This window comes from Triturus cristatus, chromosome 4_1, assembly GCF_964204655.1.
Source record: "Triturus cristatus chromosome 4_1, aTriCri1.1, whole genome shotgun sequence".
NCBI classification, from domain to species: domain Eukaryota; kingdom Metazoa; phylum Chordata; class Amphibia; order Caudata; family Salamandridae; genus Triturus; species Triturus cristatus.
The window spans coordinates 1,250,309,109-1,250,332,233 of NC_140585.1; the positions used below are offsets into that span (position 1 = coordinate 1,250,309,109).

General features: G+C 43.0%; 1 protein-coding gene across 3 annotated transcripts in view; it reads left to right on the forward strand.

The window, feature by feature from the left end:
- The first annotated feature begins 460 nt into the window (after positions 1–460).
- The window catches only part of PRR13 (proline rich 13), a 131,923-nt gene continuing 109,258 nt past the window's right edge, over positions 461–23,125 (forward strand). Inside the window, exon 1 of one of the 3 annotated variants that reach the window (XM_085654681.1) lies at positions 461–621. The gene's annotated coding sequence lies outside the window, so the exon portion shown is untranslated. The remainder of the gene's footprint in view (positions 622–23,125) is intronic. The other 2 variants (XM_085654682.1, XM_085654680.1) reach the window with 2 other exon arrangements.

The following is a 23,125-nucleotide window of genomic DNA, read 5'->3' on the forward strand; positions in this document are numbered from 1 at the left end:
TGGTCTGGTACACACCATTGTAACGTTTCTTTTTGTATTTAGACACATGTACCTGTTTCGTATCTTGTACGTAATTCATGTAATCTGAAGTCATGTAATGTAACTGGTTCTATTGAAAAGATCTCTGACACCTTCGGATGAAGTACGCGTTATATAAAAACGCATAAATAAATAAATGAATAAATAAATTAATTAATAAATAAGAAAACGCTCCTTCATCCTCTGGCGAGGGAGGGCATACGGTCGGGCACCTCACCCCTCAAAATGAGGTTAGTCTCTATTCTCCCTGAATTGTGGCAAGTAAGTGAGCAGGTGTGAATAGTTAAAACATTCGAAACCAAAGTTATGCTTTTCTGAGGGAGCGCCTGTTTCTTTCCCTCTTTCTTGAGCGACTGCCGACAAGCTCAGCCAATCAGCTGCAGCAGCTCCACAGAATAGCACAACAACTCTTCCGGTATGTGCTGCAAGGGTTGGTCTCTGATGGACGCTTCCGCTGTCCAATAGTCGTCCAGAAAGAGAGCAGACGTTTCATGTCCGAGGGCGTGGTTCGAGCAAAGGTTGCAGGAACTGCTCTTCCACTCAGCATAGCCAGTGACCAAGCCTGGAGGGACATCTTTGAAGGTGAGCACTGCAGTAGCCCTTATCTGTGTGTACTGTGAAAAAAGGAGTGTACTTTGGTGGGTTCCAATGAGTTCCGTGGGGTCTGAGTGGTCAATTTCTTTGCAAGTTACTTTGAAGCGTAGTTTTACATTTTGAGGAGAGACGCTCTTAAATTGCTATTCATGCTGGCCTTGAAAGGGGGAGGGCGAGGCCCCCTTCTGTATGCCTTGGCAATTACCAGCAGGTGTTGGTTCACTATTGCCACGAAACAGAACTCTGCTTTATTGGCTCCTGTTTCGTGCGTTCCTAAATTCTACGATCGGGGCAGAAATGTAGCTCGGTGGGTTGGTTTGGTTGCAGTAAGGAAGATTTGGGAGGTAACGGGATAAGATGCGGCGTTATGGCCAGAGATGCCGTCACTTTGGGACCAGGGAACGTAGGGGCATATTAACAAGCCAGGCGATAAAATTATCGCCGCTTTAGCGGCAGAAAACTGCCGCTAAAACGGCGATAATGGGCTTGATAATATGCTCTATGGAATTCCAATTGAAGCCCATGTTAGATGTCCTTCACCTCTAACATGGGCTTCAATTGGAATTCCATAGAGCATATTATCAAGCCCATTATCGCCGTATTAGCGGCAGTTTTCTGCCGCTAAAGCGGCGATAATTTTATCGCCTGGCTTGTTAATATGCCCCCAGGTTCGAGTCTCGGCGTCTGCTCAACATCCTGGGCAAATCACTTGGGGGCATATTAACAAGCCAGGCGATACAATTATCGCCGCTTTAGCGGCAGAAAACTGCCGCTAAAACGGCGATAATGGGCTTGATAATTTGCTCTATGGAATTCCAATTGAAACCCACGTTAGATGTGAAGGACATCTAACATGGGCTTCAATTGGAATTCCATAGAGCATATTATCAAGCCCATTATCGCCGTTTTAGCGGCAGTTTTCTGCCGCTAAAGCGGCGAATATTTTATCGCCTGGCTTGTTAATATGCCCCTTAATCTCCCCATGCCTTAAAACATGAATGTGTCCTTGAGTAATGTAACTGGTCCTCATGTACAAAAAAGCTCTCCAATGCCTTCGGGTTCACGCTATCTAAAACTGCAATAATAATAAGGCACCAGAAAATTCTCATAATTGAAACATCAGTATTGTTATTATTGTGAAATACCTATTGTAATAATCCAAATGTTATGAAGGGCTGACCTTTGTCTAGCCAGGTTGTCATTTAATAATGTCATTTCATAGATAACCCTCTAGACCATGGGTACTCACAAACTTTCTCTCGGGGGCCAAATTTGCAGTGTGGTTTGTGGCCGAGGGCCGCACCGGTGGGGGCGGGGTCAGAGGGGGAGGGGCGGGGCTAAAGCAAAAACAAATTGTGACCATGAGGTTGAACACAGGTCCCTGCAGCAGATGCCTTCGTCCACTGAGCCACCAGACCCAGCATACACAGATCTCTCTCTCTCTCTCTCTCTCTCTCTCTCTCTCTCTCTCTCTCTCTCTCTATATCTCTCTATATCTCTCTATATCTCTCTCTCTCTCTCTCTCTCTCTCTCTCTCTATCTCTATCTCTATCTCTATATCTCTATATCTCTATATCTCATATCTCACCCGTGTGTGTGTCAGCCCTCCGCCTGGGCTTAGACAGCTTCCCAGCGCGCGCACACAGCCGCACCCGAGTACTTCACAGGTCTTTAAAAGACCATTTACATGTTAATAAAGCTTTGTTGTATTTCACCTCTTAGGCCCCTGCATCTCCACTTTGACAATCACTGGAATCCCCCGGCCTCCACAGAGCAGAGTCTCAGAGTCCGGGCTGCTGCAACCAGCAGTGTTTACACTATTTAATTTTTTTTACAAGCACATGTAGGATGTCTGCAAGGTCCGCGGGCCGCCGAGGAAGGCTTGCCGGGCCGCTGGCGGCCCGTACTATGAGTAACCCTGCTCTAGACTTTCACACGTACTGAGACTATGATGCGCAGCAGCCTGGCAGTCAGTTGTAGTTCAAACAGACTGCATAATAACTGCTGTATATTGCTTGATCCTCCTACACTCACACAAGACATAAATGTTGTGGCTCATGTTCATCACCCCCCCACCCCCCCCCCCCCCATGCTCTACCAGGCCACAGCCATAAACCGTCCATCACCAATTGAACAGCATGGAATAACGGAAGAGATCCATCACATACCACTGGTGTAATTTAGTCTAGCACTGCCGGTCCCAACCAGTTACATTCAATGACCACGTAACATTTCAAAATGAGATTCAGATTTGGGATTTTGAGACAGTCTATCCCAGCAGACCTCTCAACCATTACTCCCTCCCTCCACCCTTGCCTGCTTAAGACAATAAACCTTTTAAAACAAAAATCGTGGACAGCCCAATGAAATAAACTGTTTCCTGTACTGCGATCAGAAGTAATGGCATATGGGACTTGCAGAGCTGTTCGAAGGTTCCAGCTTACTGACAATCCTAACCTGCACTCCTATCTCTATACTTCTTCATTAATCACACTGCTAAGTTCTGTGGCCAATAACACAATAACCGCACATCGGTGGTCATCATGCATGGCATGGAAACACTTCCCAAATAGGTTGTAAACAAAGACATCAAACACCCTTTCAACTACACACCCTACACTAGGTTACATACTACCCATGTAGACGTGCTTCAGCCCCTTCCCCCACCCCACACGCGTAGTAGTAAGCGCGATATGAATGTTACCGTACAGTGGAAGGTTTATGTACATGTTTCCTACTTGGTCACAAGTGTCACTCCCAATAGGATTTAGCGATCTCTTCAATTCAGGAGTTCCAGGCGTAGAGGGATAGCTCTAGGAGTCGGCAGCTGCCTGTAATATGCAGATAGGGAGTTCTAGTACCATTGACTTAAACTTAGTGACTTTGCTTCAAGTATGCCGCGCTTGGTCTGCTCGATCACTTGCAATTCCCCCATTATACTGTTAATTACCCATAAGTAGAGCATGGTTGAATTAAAAAGGCCCAACATGCACCATGAACTTGGATAAAAAGACAAGTGGCGATGGTGACACAAGTGATGCGGGCTGCTTGAAATCTGCGGGTTAATGCACACGCTGCAGAGATTTGCCTACAGGCAAAGTATTTAAATCCAGATGGGGGCATTTCAGTCTTCTGTTCTGTTCTTCTCGAGTGGGTAAAAAAGAATAGATATGTTTATGGTGTTCCCTTGTGTGCAACGGAGCGCAGTGACACTGCTTGTTGATAATAATACTAACTCATTTCATTTCATTATCTTTATTTCGACTGTAAAAATGTCATAAAAGAGGTCAGTACAGTATAAAACAGATCATTCCACAATATAGTATAAATTTCCAAAGTAAAAATGACAGCTTCAAATAAAGATATTAATCATAAAAAACATCTTCATTGCCTGTACAAAATATCAACATAGGGTCTCAGTCATCATTATAGTGGACAAGATCTCATTTTACCACGAACGGAGCGCAGTGACACTGCTGGTTGATAATAATACTAACTAAGAACATCGTGAAAGTATGTCTGAAAACCCCACACTGCTCTCTGCGGCGTTTCACTTCACTCGCTGAAGGTTACGACTGGCATGTTACAAAAAGAGCACCGCATTTATCTGATCTTATCGCACTGAAAATATGTGGATCATTATTTATATTTTTGTAAGAAGGTGTGGCATGTCGTGTGTCACTAGGGTTGAGTGCGCTAGAGATGGGAGCGAGAGTATGCCTGCTACACAATGGTGAGCTCACCATATCATGCTATGACGTATTATTATTGCACACATTCAGTGTCTCCTAATGCTCTGGGGCTACAACTGCGAGAGCTGTTTAGCTTCTGTTAGTTTGCCGAGTGGTGTGTATAGGAAACCTTCACCTCTCGGATGCCCATAGTGGGCTTTTTTACTGCTCCTTTCTTAAGAAGCTAATGCACCAGCGCCTCTGCTCTGCCTAGTGCCCTTGTCTCCCTGTCACAGAGTTCTAGTCTTCCTCTTCATATGTCTCATGAGGTCTGGCACAAACCTCCATGCTTCTAAAGTTGAAACTATTGCGTTGGGTTGGATAAGAGGGAGCATAAAGAGCTAATATGATGTTTGGTGTGCCCAAAGGGCACTCAACTAGAAGTAAGACAAAACTATTTCAGTCTGGCACTGGATAAGTCGATGTTTTACACTAGAAGGCTGGATTAGTGCACAGTCTCAAAGAGCGGGGAAAGGCGGCAGTTGCTACTATAAGCAAACTTCCCTTTTGAAGGCGGGCAGAGTACAGTAGAGGGCGGGGTACATGACGTGTGCCACCATGGGTAAATACCAATTGAAAGGCAGAGAGGCCCCTCCTTTTAGCCTTATCAGATATGTTTGAGTCACCAGTCTTTAACATGGCGTACAGTCGATGTGGTTGGGGCAGAGAAATACCACAAGGCAGTAGAGAAAGCAGTATTGGGTCGATATATTGAGGCTATAGATAGAGAGTACGAGGCAGAGAGTGGAAGGAACTGGGAGAAGATAGAGAGGCTAGACTGAAAGCTTGGATAGATAGAGCAAGGTCGGTGCACCGGGGAGAGAAGCTCACCAGAAAGTGGGGAGGCCAAAGGAGGAGGGTCCAGAGAGATGAACTGGGAGCGTGAGTTGTTAGGAGGAGAGATGCGTTGTGAGAAACAGCGCATGGGTAAGAGAAGAGAGTGATGGGACATGAAATATATTTTATGGCGACAAAGGTCATGAGAAATGAAAGATGATGAGATAAAGGCTGGAAAGCTTTTAAATGATGGACGGTCGGCCTTGAGAGGAGTTGAAGTTTTCAGATGTTGAGGGCGAAGGCTAAGAGCGAGACCAAGGCTGAAGGAAGGAAAAGGAGTAGAGGAAGATTAAGTAGTTGCAATGGATGAGGAGAGACGATGCAAGCGATTTTAAATGTCATTAGATCCATAGCTACTTCATGGGTAGCAACATGTTAATAACATGCTCAGAAACTGAAATTATAATTTGGTACATCTTCCAAAGATATATGCTGTTCCCTGTTATGGTCAGAAATTGGAGCCCTTGACCAAGTATTTATTTGGGACATTGAGTCGACAAAATGGTCTCCCGACTAATTCAGGAGCAGCTGTACTGTATATGAGACCCCACAAATTGTTGACCCACACGTGTCAACAATTCATGCTGGAATTATATTGTTAATATTAAAATAGTTTATTTTCCACCTGGAAACAAATTTGTGTAAAAACAATAATGCCAAGTCCATATGATACATATGTAGTACATTACGTAGGATATGTCAAACGTCCCACTGGAACATACAACTTAATTGAGAAGGCTCTTATTGAACATTCATTTGCATTCTATTTTCAGGATGGAATTATGCCCACTGTGAAAATCTAAAATGCACTAGTGCTATATTACAAATGTATTTTGCTCAAAACAGTGGTCACTCTCTTAGGTCGAAGCCGACCAGTTAGTGAAACTGTCTGGTTTGCTAAAGACATTTTGCGGACATTCAGAAAGCTTCCCTGAGAATGCAGTCCGCTCGTTGCTTACCATTGGCTTTGTGGTTTGTTACTCGCATTTCTGGCTTTCTATTTGCTGGCTTTATTTGTTTTAGGCTGTCAAGGGTGAGTTTGTCGTCCAAGGAGCCACACCTTTTCACACCAACTCCCCTTGTATTCTTCCACAGTGCTCCTTTATGTAAACAGGCCTGTAAATCTTGCTCTTATCTTGACACATTTGCTGTGTATTCAAAGACAGGGGTCAAATGTCAGGCTTTGTCTTCAGAGGGAGCTTGGTGTTTAATTTTCTTTCTCGCACTTCAGATTTACGTGAAAATCTTGCTGGATACTGGGGCAAGGAAATGTTTTTTTGCAGTGCACACAACAACATTTAAATAAACTGTGCGAGTATTTCAGAATGCATCAGAATTATGAGCGCATAAATTAAGCACATTTTTTGTTAATTCCAGAGTGTTGGTAAAAAATACTTTAATATGATCAAAACAAATCAATACACTAGGTGATGCCATTTCCGCACATTGTTGTTTTGGCTCTGTATAGGTTTAATAGTAAAACTATGTCTCTGCAAACGTTAAGGTCATTTCAATTGAAAATGTGTTGTCTGTAAGGGCAGTGTGCTACAACGCCATACATACTCCACTCTACGCCACTTCACTCTACTCTGCACCACTCCATGCAGCTGCGCTCTACTCTACTCCACTTTGCACCACTCCACTCTGCACCACTCTACTTTGCTCTTTGCCAGTGCACTCTGTGACATTCTATTCTACTCCACTGCACTAGTCGCCTCGGCACTCTACACCATACCAGTGTAGGCCACTTCAGTCTACTCTGAACAACTCCACTGTACGCCAATCTGCAACACTGCAATTTACGCCACTGCACTCTATGCCAATACACTCTGTGCCAATGTACTTTACTCTTTAATACTCAACCCTACGCCCCTGCACTCTATGCCAATCCACTGTACGCCACTCTAATCTCCACTGCACTCAATACCACTTTACTTTGCGTCATTAGACTGTACACCACTGCACTCTATCCTGCACCACTCTCACTTTACTCTGCTCTGAAACAATCTACTCTATGCTACTGCAGTCTATGCTAAACTACTCTACTCTAAACCACCGCACTGTATCTCAGTGCAATGTCTGCAATGCACTCTACACAACTTCACTCTGTCACCGCACTCTACTCTGCACTACTGCACTCTACTCCAGTGCACTCTACACCTCTGTGCTCTCTACTCTGCACTCTCTGCCACTCTACTCTGAAATCACTGCACTCTACCCCACTGCACTTTGCATCACTCCTCTCAACGCCACTACACTTTGTGACTCTACTCCACTGTGCTCTGTGCCACTCTATATGCACCACTACACTCTGCTCCACTGCACTTTACTCTAATTTACGACGCTGCATTGTACACTGCTGAATTCTACGCTGCTGCACTCTATACCACTGCACTCCACACCACTATACTTTGCAACACTCTACACCAGTCCACCCTAATCCACGCCATTGCCACTCTACTCTGCACCACTGTACTCAGCACCACTGTGCTCTGCCATTCTGCTCCACACCACGCCACTGCACTCTACACCACTCAACTCTGACACTACTATGCAACACTGCACTCTACGCCACTGAATTCTATGCCAATCTACTCTGCACTACTGCATTCTATACCAGTGCATTCTATGCCACTGCACTCTACGCTGCTCTGCATCACTCCACTCTATACCACAGCACTCCACTTTATGCCAATGTACTCTATGCCACTGCACTCTACGGCACTATATTCTACTCTGCACCACTCTCCTCCACTCTATTTTGCACCACGCTATGACCCTGCACTCTATGCCACTCTGCTCTACTCCACCCTGCACAGTGGGCATATCCATTTCCCTCTAGGCTTTGCATATGCTGGACAGAAAAATAGCGCATAATTTGTAGTATTATTTGCAGCTAACGAACACAAAGTGCATACAGGTGAATAAGCACCACTCCTGTTAGAGCCCCATAGTGCAGTGAATAACCCCAGTTCCAATGTGTCATAGCAACATTTAAAATATAAAGTTTTAGCAAATTGCTGGAGCTAGTGGTCAAGAAAAGATTCATAAGAGGGACGATCCTTAGTAGTCAGGAATTGATCTGTCAGCCTACCAAGAGAGGAACTACAAAAAAGACTGGTGTAGATGTACTCTCAGTAATTATTTTTTAGCTGAAGCTTGGAAGTAGCCCCCAGCGAGGCAGGTTCTGACCAGAAGGATCCAAGGCCCAGTTTTTCAAACCATTGGTGGGCGTGTTTGAACCACAGGAAGGTGAGGGCTTTGTCGAGGGCTAGCAGTTCCTCAACTGCCATCCGGTATGGCCTCAACTCTTCCGTGGTCCAAAGCCTCACCCAATAAAGGAGGAGCCTCAGTCTAGCTACTTCTCCCACTCTTTTTAATTTGGCATCATAAAACATTGGTATTAGGGGAGTGCTCAGTGGAAGGTGGAGTAGTGAGTGCACAAAATTATTTTTTACTTATGGTGAGAGCATCTAGATTAGTGTATCCCCAAATTTCTGTGCCGTACAAGGCAGCCGATTGGGCCTTTAGTTTATAGAGTTCAAGTGCCGGGAGTAAGGCTTTCAAAGATGTTCCTGGAACCTTCTCTAAATTGCAGAGGCTTGGTGTTGGGTCACAACCTTTCTCTTCTATGTGTGGAGACCATGACAATTTGCTATCGAGCATTATACCCAGGTACTCCAATCTATAAACTCGACCAAGTTTTACATTTGCCAGAGAAATGGCTTGCTTAAATGTTTTATGCGGCCTGGCAGTCATAAATTTAGTTTCAAAGATATTAATCTCAAGGCCCTTAGATAGACAAAAAGCATTACGATTAATCAAGAGCTGCTGAAGGCCCATCAGGTCTGGGAAATTGAATTTAAATGATTGTTTTATTGTCTGCAAATTTTAAAGAATCAATTTTCCAAAATAAACTTTTTAATAATAATTGTCCACTCTGCACCACCGCACTCTATCCCACTACACTCTACTATGCAACACTCTTAATTTACCACTGTACGCCACTATTCTCCTCAACACTCTACACCAATGCATTCTACTCCACTGTACGTCACTCTACGCAACTCCACTTTATGACACTTCAATACACTACACTCTGTGCCACTCCATTCTACAACACTCTACTTCACTCTTCGCCATTCCACTCTACGACACTCCATACTATACTCCTCTTCACCACTAACGTTTAGCCATTCTGAACTGCAGCCAAGCTGGTGTACAAATGGCTAAAACACATTAGCAAAGCCAATAGCTCTTGCATAGGTGATAGCTATTGACTTTCCCAAAGCTTGTTGTTACAGTGACTTTCCCAAAGCTTGTTGTTACAGTGTGGAGACTGTCAGGGTCCAGCAGTTTGGTAAGTTACTTATGAACGGTATGGTGTTGTTGAGTGTCTTGATACACATAGAGCTACAGTTCCAACAGTCTTAATGCATGCGGGGATTATTCTTCTGCACACTATTGAGCGTGAATATAGGACTTCACGTTTGAGGTGTGATAAAATCAATGCTCTTCTGTGGAGGCTGTAATTGGCACTGAGAATGTCGGACTCAGAAGATCTCTTCAGCTCATATTCAGTCTTAGGTTTTGTAAATTGGTGGCAATTTGAAGGACGTTGGACAGTCTTTTGATTTAACAGAACTAACCAATGATTCTTGAATGTTTTGGAAGATACCGGGCTAAATGAAAAGGATTCTCTTTATGTTTTTTAAACTGCAAGGAAAGTAAAGCCACATTGTTCTCAAAAACAGGTCTGCTCAAATATAAGGCAGTGTTAAACGTACCAAAAAATCCAGTTATCATATGTTTTAGTTCTATTAATTGCGTTTGTAGAACATATTTTCAAATTTGTGTGGTCCCAAGGCGTTTTTGGAATCTGGGCTCCGTTTATGGCGCTGAGGTTTACAAAGTGGTTTGGGTATCCAGATATAAAGTCTAAAAAATGGTGGCCTTATCATGTAAAATAGTAATCCTTGCACCTGTGAAGGGATCAGATAGAGATATGGGGATAGATAGAGAGCGGGTTAAGAAATGCTACAACAACTCTCCACCATGCTTACTCATCAATGACCCGTCTTTATCAGATAATGATTTTGCTACATATGTCTCTTCAAAAATCTCAGCTGTAATATTCACCCTGTCAACGCTGTTTATGCTCCACCTCCTTCATCTTTCACCCCAACCCCTCTCAGTTACACTTTGGCACAACATTGTCCAATGAACTCATTCCTTTAATTAACACCAGCCGTTCAATTTTCGTATCATCTGATCCTGTCAGCCCTCAAACCATTAAACCATTTGCTCCCACATCCAGAGTTCATCTGTGTAACTATTTCCGTTACGTCAGGCCAGTGTTCAATCTTTTTCAAAATAATACTGCTAATCCTCCACTTCTCAGTTAATACCTTGTATCTCAACTCCCTTTTTTCCTCCGAAGTTTTGGAAATTGTGTTCATCTTTTTCTCTGTATCTATCCTCTAACAAAGTACATAATCCCTTCTCACAACAGAAACTGTACTTTGTAATGTATCCAATTTATTCACCACTGCTCATCACAATTGCCTTTGTCTACCCTCTTACTTCTAAATTTACCTGCTGCATTCAACAGTGTAGATTATCCTGCCCTACCACACTGTCTCAACTTGCTAAGAATCACAAGCTAGCACTTAAATGACTACATGTTATCCTTCTGGAGGCTCTTGTTAAATTGCCAGGTATTCCAAGATATTGACATTCATTCTGTTTTCATTGGGCGTCCCACAAGTTTCTTTCCCTGGCCTTCCATCTTGATCTCTAAACCACAACCCTTGTTTGGGTTCTCATTCCTTCTTTACGCTGATACCCAAATATACTTCTCATTTCTTAGTTAATCAGCCAAGTGTTTAATCTTGTGTACCTACCTTTCACCGCTATCCAGCACTGGAGGTCTCTATGACTACTCGTGCTAAATTCTTCTAAAAGGTAGGTTCTGTACTTTCCCTCCTCATCAGCACCTGTCTATCTGACCCCCAACTACTTTCCTTTTGACACCCTGAAGTGTTCACTGAGTCGTCCACGACAGTATGATAACAAATACTGAACATAGACTGGATCCACCCACCCTTCCCTTTCCACATTGATAAAACTCTCAACTCACTAGAATGTGGCATGCCGGACTACTGTAATGGTTTACTAATACGCCTCCCCAATATTCTGTTGCCCACTAAACAAGTTCCTAATTTATGGCACGAAAAATGTGTATTCTTTTCAGATGTCTTCCGGCTTCTACATATTGCGTTCAAGTTATTGTAGCTACTGACTTTTTTATTCAAAGTGGGGAACGGTATGGCCCACAACTTCTTCTAACATCCTATCCAGCTATACGCTATTCCAGAATGTAACATCCTTTACCCATAAGCTCTTGGTCATTCCCAAACCGCTGTGTGTTACCTCCATGTTCCAGCGATCCTAATGAATAGACCATTTTCACTGCAAGTCCTGAAAACGAGGCATTAGAGCTACCGCTATTCTCAAGAATAAAACATTTCAAATGTCATCTGTTGCAACCAACGAAACAAGAATGTTTACTTCCCACTACTGTAAATATGTATATATAAATGCCTGTTGTCACACTAGTTTTAAAAATGATACATTTTTGTGCACATCTGCTTTCACCAATTGTATCCTTACCATCAGTAGCACAACTGTTTACAGCTTGGTTAAATGTTCAAATGCATTTTTATTCGAGGAGGGCCAGTTCATAACGTACCAACTTTGATATTTGCAGTTTCCAAATAGTTGTAATACCGATTTACAGGGGGGAAACGTATGGCTTCTGTGATATATGTGGGCCCACTAAACCCTGCACAATTAGCAGAGTTAAGACATCTCCAGGCTGATCTTGAAGCAGATTTGCCCGTGCAGTTAAATAGGTTTAGGTCTGCCTTTTCTTTTCACGCATGGATGCACTTAGATTGCATTCAGACATCGACAGGGTTAAAACTACTATGGGTCTCATCAGGGCATCGCAAGGGCTGCTACAAGACGTGGCAGTCAGAATGTCGTAACCCAATGAAGGTAATTTCCAATGTATGCCAAATGTAATACTTGTTGCCGAAGGACACCATTCATGGCTGCACACAGTGTCCATATACATCACATGTATGCACACAGATGGGGTCACAGTTTTAAAAGACTGCATGCATTTTCCTAAAGGGCCAACAGACAAATGAAATTGCTCCTATCCTGTCAACCATACCTTGCTCTCCACATATACTAGCTAGGAGAAGGTAGCACCTTCCACTTTGTATGGTGCCAGTATACATTGGGTGTACGTCCCCCACCAGTTCGAAGAATCTAGTTTTGCATTGGTTGTAGAAGGCCCCTTCGATCTGGACACTTTAGGGCAATGGGCAAAACAATAAAAAAAATCAGAAAGAGTAACTCCCATTTGCAGCTCTTGTGTGGGTGGCAGGGGGTCCTTGTACTAGCTTTTAGACAACTTCATCAAAGTCCTCTTGACGATCATCTTTGTGAATGAGATGAATTTCCAACTAATTTCCTCTGGTGACTTATATTCATGGAGAACAGCTCCGAAAACAGCCACCAGAATGGACTCTCAATCAGACTAGAGATTACGTTCTAAAAACCCAGAGTTTGAGTACTCTCACCTGCATTCAACTTCTTAAGCTCATAGCACTTGTATTAATGGATACCACTGAAAAAGGCTACTGGCATATCTACAGAGCTAGTCAGACGGCCACACTGGTGGTGTTATTTGGTTCACATGCCTTCCCTAAATCTGCCACATCAACTATGACTGAATCTGTGAGCTATGCTTCAGGTTCTCATCTTGCTGGCTTATATGTTGGTGGCCTTTGCTCACAAGACACACCTATAGTTCATATTAAAATGTATGAGTTCATAGTAGTTTCATTGTCCCTTCATTACTTCCTCTCTGGTTCAGTACATTGTTGTCCTTATCCCTATAGACTTGACTCGAGCTAAGTTTGAGCTCAGTAAGAAATGAAAGAACTCCGTCTTTGATTCTTGTTCAAGGAAACTTTCTTGGACAGTCAAGCAAGAATTTAGGTCTTATGGCCTTTGGGTAGGCAGGGCAAATGGTCAAAGGTAGGTTTCTAGATCATGGCAAATGTTTCTAAAAAGTGGGTGGTGAGACTAACTGTTCACAGAGAGGTTTCAAAACATTAAGGGCCTGATTTAAAACTCGGCGGACAGGTTACTCCGTCACAACGGTGATGTAATTCCTGTTCGCCAAAATATAAATCCCATTATATCCTATGGGATTTATATTTAAGCAGACAAAATATCTTCACCGTTGTGATGGAGTACCCGTCCGCCCAGATCTGAATCAGGCCCCATATCTTTATGTTGATATTAGAAAGGGGCTTAGATCTTTTCGGGGATGATTTCTTATCCCCTTAACTGCTGCCCCACATAATTCCAAATTCAGCAAGGGATCATATGTGTGATATACACCCCTTGCTGAATTCGGAATTTCGTCAAGGTTCTCCCAAAGAAACTAACTGTTAAAACAATGACATATTGAAAATGAGTTGGAAAAAATGCCCATTTGTGACAGTGGTTTCATTTATAACCTTTTGTCACGATGGCCGATTTACAAAAGTAATGTTCCATTACTTCTGCTAGACCCTTCTGGTTGTGGGGATAAATAGGGTTTGTAGATTCTCCAAGAACATAAGGTGCCTAGAGCCAACAACTGAGCTGCGCTGGACAGTGGTTTTTCATTGTGTAGCGAGTATAGGCCAATTTATAGGGTGAAAAATGTAGAGTGAAAAATGGGCATCAAGGAAACCTATGTATTTCTGAAATGAGCACAAGATATGGAATTTAGGAGCAACTGTTAATTGGTGGGTACCTGTATTAGCATATCATTTAGAGGGTAGTTTTCAAAATGCCTTCTTTCTTATACACTGGCTTAAATTTGAAATGCACAAATGCAGCAAAATCCAACTGGTAATAAAAATTGCCCTACTATTCTATCACTTGTATGGCTAAGCCTAGTGCCCGTGGCAGGAAAGAGGCCAACACACAACATAGATGTATCATATTTTTCCACTGAAAACTAACTCTTTTTTTCTAATGTGGGTAGCTGTAGATTTTGGACCCTAGGGAAACCCAGCAAACCTGTAAATTTTTTAAAACTAGACACTTGAGGTAGTTCAAGGTGAGGTGACTTACGTGGATCTCGCCAGGTTTTTTTACCGAGAATCCCTTGCAAACCTCAGACTTTGACAAAAAAACACATTTTGCCCACATTTCTGTGATGGAAAGTTCTGAAATCTCTGGGGATCTATAAACTCCCTTCCACCCAGCATTCCCCCATCTCTCGTTAAAAATGCTACCTCACTTGTGTGGGTAGGCTTAGTGAGCAAGACTGAAAACAGCGGACAACGCAACATGGATACATCACATTTTTCCACTCAAAACGGACCCTTTTCTTGCAAAGTGGGTAGCTGTGGAATTTGGACCCCAGCTCATCCGGCACCTAGGAAAAGCTAGCAAACTTGCACATTTTTAAAAACAAGACAAGCAGGGGACTCCAGAAGTGCACGACTTGTGTCTCTCACTGGGTTTTTTTTTTACTATGAAACCGTTGCAAAGGTTAAATTCGGTAACGAACACACATTTTCCTCCCGTTTCTGTGACGGAAAGTTCTGACATTTTCAGGGAGCTACAAATTTCCTACCACCCTGAATCCCACACATCTCCCAATAAGAACGGTACCCCACTTGTGTGGGTGGGCCAAGAGACCACAACGCAAAAGGCCCTAAAGAGCTACATTGAGAAATAAGGAAGAGGGGTAGTGGCTGTATTTAGGGCCATGCTGTGGCATCACCCATGCAAACGTACAAACCACAGACATTTTTGAAAACTAGACAAGCAGGGGAGTCCAGAGTAGTGTACCTTGTGTGGATCCCGCAAGGTTTTTTTTTCCCCACAATGCTCTTCAAACCTAAAATGTTTAATGAAATAACTAATTTTCCTTACATTTTTGGGATGGAAGCACCCGTAATCCGCAGGAATCTACAAAATTCCTACCATTACCCCACTTGTGCGGATAAAAACACTGCCCCACTTAAGTGGATGGGTCTAGAGCCTGCGACTGAAACGGATTAAACCAAGGTCAATGGGACTCCTCTGGCAAGTTTGATGTTTGCAAGGGCAGAATGTAAAAGTAATGTTAGCCATGTACGTACTTTCAAGTTTTGTATGGCATTATGGGAAAGTGAACAGAATCAATGCATGTTACACTACGCTGGAAACCTCTGGGTGTTAAGATTGCAAACAAAAATGAGAAGTTCTTAGTAAGGGCCATATTTACATTTTGGCTTACAAAGACGACTTGGTCATCATTAAAGAGGACTTAACATCTGCTATGCTGAGACTTCTCTGCCTACCAAATTTAGAAACAACCGGCAAGCTGGCAGTCAATTGAAAAATGTTGACAGGAGCCGCTGTCACGCCAGTTCCTGTCATTGCCTTGTTAATTTTGACACACTGCTCCATCAACATGTCGGAGTCGTCCATCCATTTGTTTTGTTTTTCGGTTTTCAAAAACAAAATCCCAAAGCCGGATCTTCTGTTTGGGGAAAAATGCCCCCTCACCATGAGAGTCATCTCCCATGGCAAGGGTAGGCATTAGGCAGTTTTCACTGCCGCATACCGCCATGGTTTTCCTGGTGGTGACGGGCAGTGAAATCTGACCTATATGTCTGCACATCTAAATTGGGTGAGCGGACATAGGGGTCAGCCACAATGGCCCTTACTCAGTCGGGCCCAGGGCGGGGTGCAACCATGCCAGAGATGGAGTAATCTTTCCCAAGGTTACACCAATGATCTGAACAAATATACTTCGGACGGGAAGACCATTATCTGCATGGTAAGTATACTCTATTGACAATGCGAAAGAATATTCTTACCGCCACAGATATAAATCTGGTACTCATTTTTTAAAGTTAATCCACCACCACTTACACAGATTGGTTTTAACAGCTCTTGAAATGCTAACTTCAAAGCACAAATACTTACAAAGTATCTGAATATTGAAACCAAGACTACTGAAGGTGAGTAATAAAACCACCAACCGCTTTTTGGTCCATTTCACACACCATTCACGCTCCACACACAAGTCTTTCCTATCGCCGGCCAAGGCCCAATCCAACAGACCAGTGCACTCACTTCAACATACCGCTGCCATTTAATGGCTCCTCACATTCATACGACACAAGATCGAATCCCCTTTCAAGACGATCTCTCAACCAGTCATTAACCAAATTGCACACCACAAACAAACCTCTATAAATGAATTTGTCCAGACATGTTGACAGTTGGTACAGCCACATACTTCAATATCAAATGAATAAACAGTTTGACTGCATTTTATCACCTGTCAAGTAACCACCTCCATTCTGAAAATTGCAGAATGCATACCTAGTGAATGTTTACTAATGGCTCTCATGACTGCCACATGAGGCTCAGGAGGGCATGTCGTACATGCATCTTTAGCGCACTCACTGCAGTAAATCCAACTCCTTACAGTTTGTGGATGCAAGTTGGGGGTTACCAAGAATGCCTTCCGAAGCCTACATTACTCGAATTGAGTGCACATATCTATCTTTGAAACTAACGCTAACATGCTGGAAAATATTGCTTAAGTTCCCCAAAGAGAAAGTCATAAACTACAAAGAACGTTCGTTTTTGATACACATGGTAGTCAGTGAGAACGCAGCATATGTTACGGCTGTTATGTGCAGTGCTGTGACTGTAATGCACTTGTTATATAGTAAACTGAATATATACTGACAGAGGATGAACATGGCAAGCAGGACAAACATTTTACCCATACATGTAGCGTTGGCTGCAGAGTTTTCTGTAATGGTATGATTTTTTGTTTAGTGCGCTTTCACTCAAGAGGGTATCCTGTCGCCGATGCAAGAGCAGCCAGGGCTGATCCATAGTAGAGAGGTGTGGTGCAGCGGCCAGAGCGGCTTAATCCGGAGCACAGGCCTCGCGGTTCGGACCGCTGCACCGGCGGAAGCTCAGCTCAGCACTCTGTGACTGTGGGCAATAGCTCACTTAATCTCCCCAACGGACCCCAGTGCCTTGAGACCCGTTGGGGGGGATTAGTTCACGCTTTACAAATACCGGATACATATATACATACATACATAGATTAGCCTAGTCAAAGAGCCAAGAGGTCACCTTCATGTGGAATGCACTAATTTTAGAGGTGGCACATATATGGAGAGGAAGGTCATTCTCCCTTTTTAGAGCCAACTAGGAGAAGTCACTTCTCCTTATTCTGGTGCTGCGTATGCATTGAATGGGTGCTAGTACGAGCTTCGCTGAGCAAAGGTGTCTGGAACATTTCTGAAATCTGAGGCTGTATTGAGGTATGCTGTACCAGAACTGTATAAGACTTTGAATGTGTGTTTCAGGAGTTTGAAAAGAGCTGTGGATGGGAAGTCATTGAAGCTGTTTGAGGTGCAGGGTGTATGCTTATTGGGATATCAATGAAGGAGGCTGCCTTCTTTGTTCTGTATGGGTTGGAGTCATCTGCTTAGTTGAGTGAGGGAGTAACTCCGTATCGGGGTGAGTGCAGCGCCAAAGGGTTAAAATCTGTAGGTAAAGATGAAGTGATGCCATGTTTATCTGTACTACCTTTACTGTCTGCCTTCTACCTATGCAATATCCCTCTGAAAGCACACCTAGCCTAAAGTTTTCCTACACATTCATGTCTCTGTCCTCATCAAAGTCCTGACCTATCCTGTATACTTGCCAAGTGAACCTATACGTACGCCTTCTGTGGCTAGCTCAAGAAAATGTGTCTTTAATGCGCCTTAGCGCACTCACTGTTCTAAATACAACTCCTTCCAGTTTGTAAGTGCAGATTAAGGGGCGTCTGAGAATGCCTCTGAGGCCTACATTCTTTGAACTGGTGAGCATAGCTACCTTTGAAACTAAGGCAAACATGCTGGGGAATGCTGCCTAAGTTCCCTAAAGTAATGAGCCAAACAAATGTCATGTGAGACTCATTTACCTACACTTCTACTTTTGCTTTGAAAGTGTGAAAACTCAATAAGTAACTTGTATCATAATGTTATTTAAAAAGGGTACAGGACACAGTATCCTGTATGATGATGATTTTCACGTTTTTAGTATAAGGACAATATAGATTTCAATACGTATCCAAATTAGTGCAGAAGATGCAGTGTTCCAAAACTTTTATGTATATCTATCAAGACACTGAACAGATCCCAAGATTGCATATGATTTTATATCAAACAAACCTAAACAGAGATCCTGTATGTTCATATATGGTATCTCCTGGTGAATTATAACCGGTTTTGAAAGCAACTTGGGGATGGGATGTCAAAGTTTCAACCTGTAGTTAGTCTATATGTCTCATCAAAACAAAAGTCGTCTGACAGAAGTTTCCTAGAAACCGTTGGATCTTGAGACTATTGATAGGCCATCCTTTAAGCAATATGTGCAAGAATACTTCCAGACAGTCTACAATATATACCGGGCCACTCGGTTAGCTGGACAATTCCGGTGGGTAAACCAATTATTTGAGAGAATTACAGCTTTGTACTGTGTGAAGAAAGTGGTCAGACGTACATATACAAGATGATTCCTAGATAAAGCCAACAATGCAAAGTGGGCCATCCGGTTCCTTAGACGGTCCCTTGCAGGTAAATGGATTACTCAGGAAAAGCGCACCTCTGCATTGGCCTGTCGCCGCATGATTTGCAATCATGTTGGTTGTGTGACACAATGCTCCTGTATAGAAGCTGTCCACATAAAGTTTATAACCTTTGTGAAGGAGTGGCTGGACAAGCTCCCAAACAATATTTCCTGTGACTCCTAGAGTGGTAGGACAAGCTACAGGGTTTAGAGTGGAAGAGTGAAGTCCTTCCCTGTATACACTCTCAAGCTGTAGTCATAGCCAGTAGAGCTCTCACACAGCATGTTCAACATGATTTCATTGCAAGGTCTTTTGCTTGCAATCTACTGCCTGAATATCAGCCGCCCAAATATCAGCCGCCCTTTGTAGAGGATCAAAGATTCCTCAATCGCTATATTCTTTCCAGGAGTATAAATCACTGGAAACCTGGCCGACAAATGTTCCACAAAAAGCTGAATTTTGAACAACCCGTCATGGTCTGGATGGTCATGGGGCAATGCAGCAGAATTGTCATTGAAGTGCAGCATACGTTACATGAGCAAAAAATGGTCATGGCTCATGTATGGTGCGAAGATGGGGGTTACCCAAACCGTGCAAGTAGACTAGTAGGACTACAAGCGTGGTTTGTGCACTAACCCCATTTTTGATCATAAGGCCCAAAAATATCTTTAACTTAAAAGTGAAGTGTGAGCTCATTGGTGTGTCCTAGAATGAGGACCTCAGAAATTGTTTGGCTCGCATATTTCGTAGCTGCACAATTTGCTCATAGAAATCAGCATCTAAAAAGAGATGGACATAATCGATTGGCAAAAAATTAGCTGTATCAACTTTACATCCAGCGTTGCCAGTAAAAGGTAGAATTTAGAGCTGAACTAAATAGTGGGGGCCTGCCAAGGGAGCTCTTCGTTTTGTGCTTGGTACCACATATGCCTGCTCTCTGGGTGGTCTAACCTGCTACGGTCGCTCTGCTGAACAGACTGTGTTTGCAAAATGGACAGCATGACTGCCATTATCATGTCCCTTAAATCGCTGGAAGATGAGTCATCTGAAGGAACTCCGCCAACTGAAACATTGCTTTCAGATTTTGCTCCATTTTCCTCACACTCAGATGCTGTCTCAGTCTCTGATCCTGCCTCAGTGCTGTCCTCCATAATCCGAGTTAGGGTCAGGGCAGCAGTCATCCACCTAGATGCCATCTCTGCTGACTGGCTGAAACCGTCCTTCTAAAACACTGTCCTACGTAGAAGGCAGAAGTATTGTTCTAAATCAGTTAGTGGGTGGGTGAGATGTGTGCAACAGTAAATAAGCAGAAAATTACTTATCTGGTTTTCTGAATCTACATGTTCTCTAAAAACACTAAACAAAAGACAAAAAAGACACAGTATTACTTCATGTTGCCACATTCCCAATACTACAGTATACTTTTGTCATTGCTTATGGAAAACTTTGTTGGTGGAGGTGCTGGGCCTTTGCCAGCATAAAACTAATGTCCAGAAGCCAAACATCTATATTTGAATTCCAGAAGTACACATTCACTTAGTAACCCCAGCAACTTTGTGCACAGGCGTGCCCTTTATGAAAACACGCAGTGCTATCACCATGGTCACTGGAAGTATGCGACGGGAGTGCACATTAATTATAAAACCGGAATGAATACATTATGTGACAAGAAAATCCAAATTATGCAGTGTAATGTGACACTTTTTTTGATAGAATTACTTAATTATAATGTGATTTCAAAACATGATAATACTTCCTAGGCAAAGATTTCACCTTATTTTACTACGGGTATAACAACCAAATGAAGAAATAAGCAACTGAATGATGACCTGTCAACTTTGTGCAGTGCCTTCCACTGCATGCCAATAAATTGTTGACACGTGTAGTGTGTTTTTTTTTTTTATTATAATAAAAATATATATATATATATATGTGTGTTTTTTTCCCATTGGGGGCGCCCCCCCCCAGTGGAAAATACACATAAAAAAAAAGAAAGGGTCCCAAAGGGGGTCAATGCATGCCTGTAGGGACGACCCTCTCCTATATCTCTTTTATATTTTTGGGAAATGTGTGTTTTCCCCGGGGAGAGGCAGGCAGTAGGGACCTAGGGAAAACACGCATTTAAAAAACACAAAACCTGTTGGCCCAACAGGATGGCAGCCATATAGCAGGAGGGCTGACCCCCTTACAATATCATTTTAAATCAAATAAATTTGTTTTTTTATAGTCTTTATCCAGGGAACGCAATCGCCACCCCCCTAATCCTCAGGGGAAAAACTATTTCCTTTTCTCTTTTTATGTGCTCCCATGGGGGGTCGGCCCTTTCACACAAGGGCCGGCCCCCGCCCTAAGCAATTTTATGTTTTTTTCTTCTTCAGATTTTGAATATTTTTGTTATTCCCCCAAAGGGATAAGCACTAACATTTTTGCTTTTATATTCCCCCAAAGGGGATTGGCCTGTTCACCACGAGCACTGACCCCCATAATCAATTTCCCTGGTGGTCCAGTGGGTTTTCTGGCTGTGTATAACGGTGCGACCACGATCCAAAGCCAGGAAACTATTTCAGGAAGGGCTAATTGGAAAGGGAAGACTCTTCCCCTTTCAATGAGGCCTCTCTGAAACATGGGGAGTCCTATTTAGATTTGTTTTCCTCACCGGGGCGGGAGAGAGCACTCACATTGTTGCTTTCCCCGCTCCAGTGGGGAATCAGTGACATCACAGATGGGCGGGAAGGGGTACTGGGGCTGATGCCGAAGCGATTCCGCGCCCCCCCCCCCCCCCCCTTAAAAGAAGAAAAAAAAAGGGAATCATTTGGTGCAAGAACCAGAGGATCCTTTCCAGCCCTCCCCATTGTCGGCCAATTGCCGACCGATGCACTTGGTGTTAAGCAGTGACTGCTTGTGTATATTATGGCTCCCTTTCCACGTACACTATCCCAAAAGTAGTTTTGAAGGACATGCACTGCTTTAACCAAGTTATTCTCCCAAATAGAGCACACTTCACTAATTTATGTAACATGTAACACATGGATCTTGATCAGTTGTTTCAAAGCATGCCCCAGAAAAGTCAGCCCCACACCCGGTGTTTAAAGATTCATGAGGTTAATTTCAACATATGTATTCTAGATTGAAATCATTTACATTGTCCGTACTTATTTTGAAAATCCTGGAATGGATCTGGCAATCTTGGACCTGTGTTGGATATCGCAGAGCTCATCCCTTTAGGATGTGGCTAGGTTTTCCACCCCTCCTTAACATTTATTACTTTTCATTATAAAATTATGCCTTTATGGCTATGTTTCTTTTTCTTTGTTCACGTTAAAAATGTATTTCAATTTTTAAACCTTTGCTTCCAGCTATTGTTGGTCCCCATATTATGCTCTATAGCTCCATAAAGTTCTTTAATTTGTATTTAACAATTTATAGAATATTTTTGCGAAAATTTGTTTGCCATTTTAGTGATGCATGACGTAAATATTTTACGCGAGGAGGGCAACAATAAAATAGTTTGAAGATATCTTTATATCTTAAAATGCTTGCATAGAAGACTGTATAATCATTGCAATTAATTCAGGTTGGGAAGATCCAGCATTCTCTAATAGTCCTCTCTACCTTTAATTTCCTAAGCATGCAACGGTTCACAAGATTTATCCTAGTGTGGTGTCTGGTTTCTGCCAAATCTAATCTGCGACTGTGACTCTTCACTACGAGTCATGGTTTCCTAGGAGTAATGATAATGCATGGTGTTAGGGCTCGGCTAGAAAGCGCACACTCTGTCTCAAAGAGACATGTTATTTACAATCAGTGGGCTTCAGCCCGCCCAAAGTCTTACCATTTGTTCGCTCCATTGTTGTTTCGTATCCTTCATTCCCGTTTGTCCGTGGTATACATGCGTCGTGCCTCTTCTTGTGTTTATCCCTTTCCAAAACTTGGATTAAGTTCTTTTGTGTCAATCCACTGCTCCCGTTTTAGGAGCTTTTTAGGTCTCGCTGAGTCAGCGCGCATGCGCTGCTCGGAGAGACATTTAGTAGGTGAGTTTTCAAAGTGCTGCTGGCTGGCCTAGTGCTTGCGTTCACGCGAGCGTGCGCAGCCGTTAGCTTTGCAATATGTACAGCCGCGATCACTTTCGCGCGCAGCCTACTTTCACTTTTCCCATCGCGCGCACCACTCGCGTACACTTTTTGCTCGCGCTTCTTGTTAAATAGTGTTC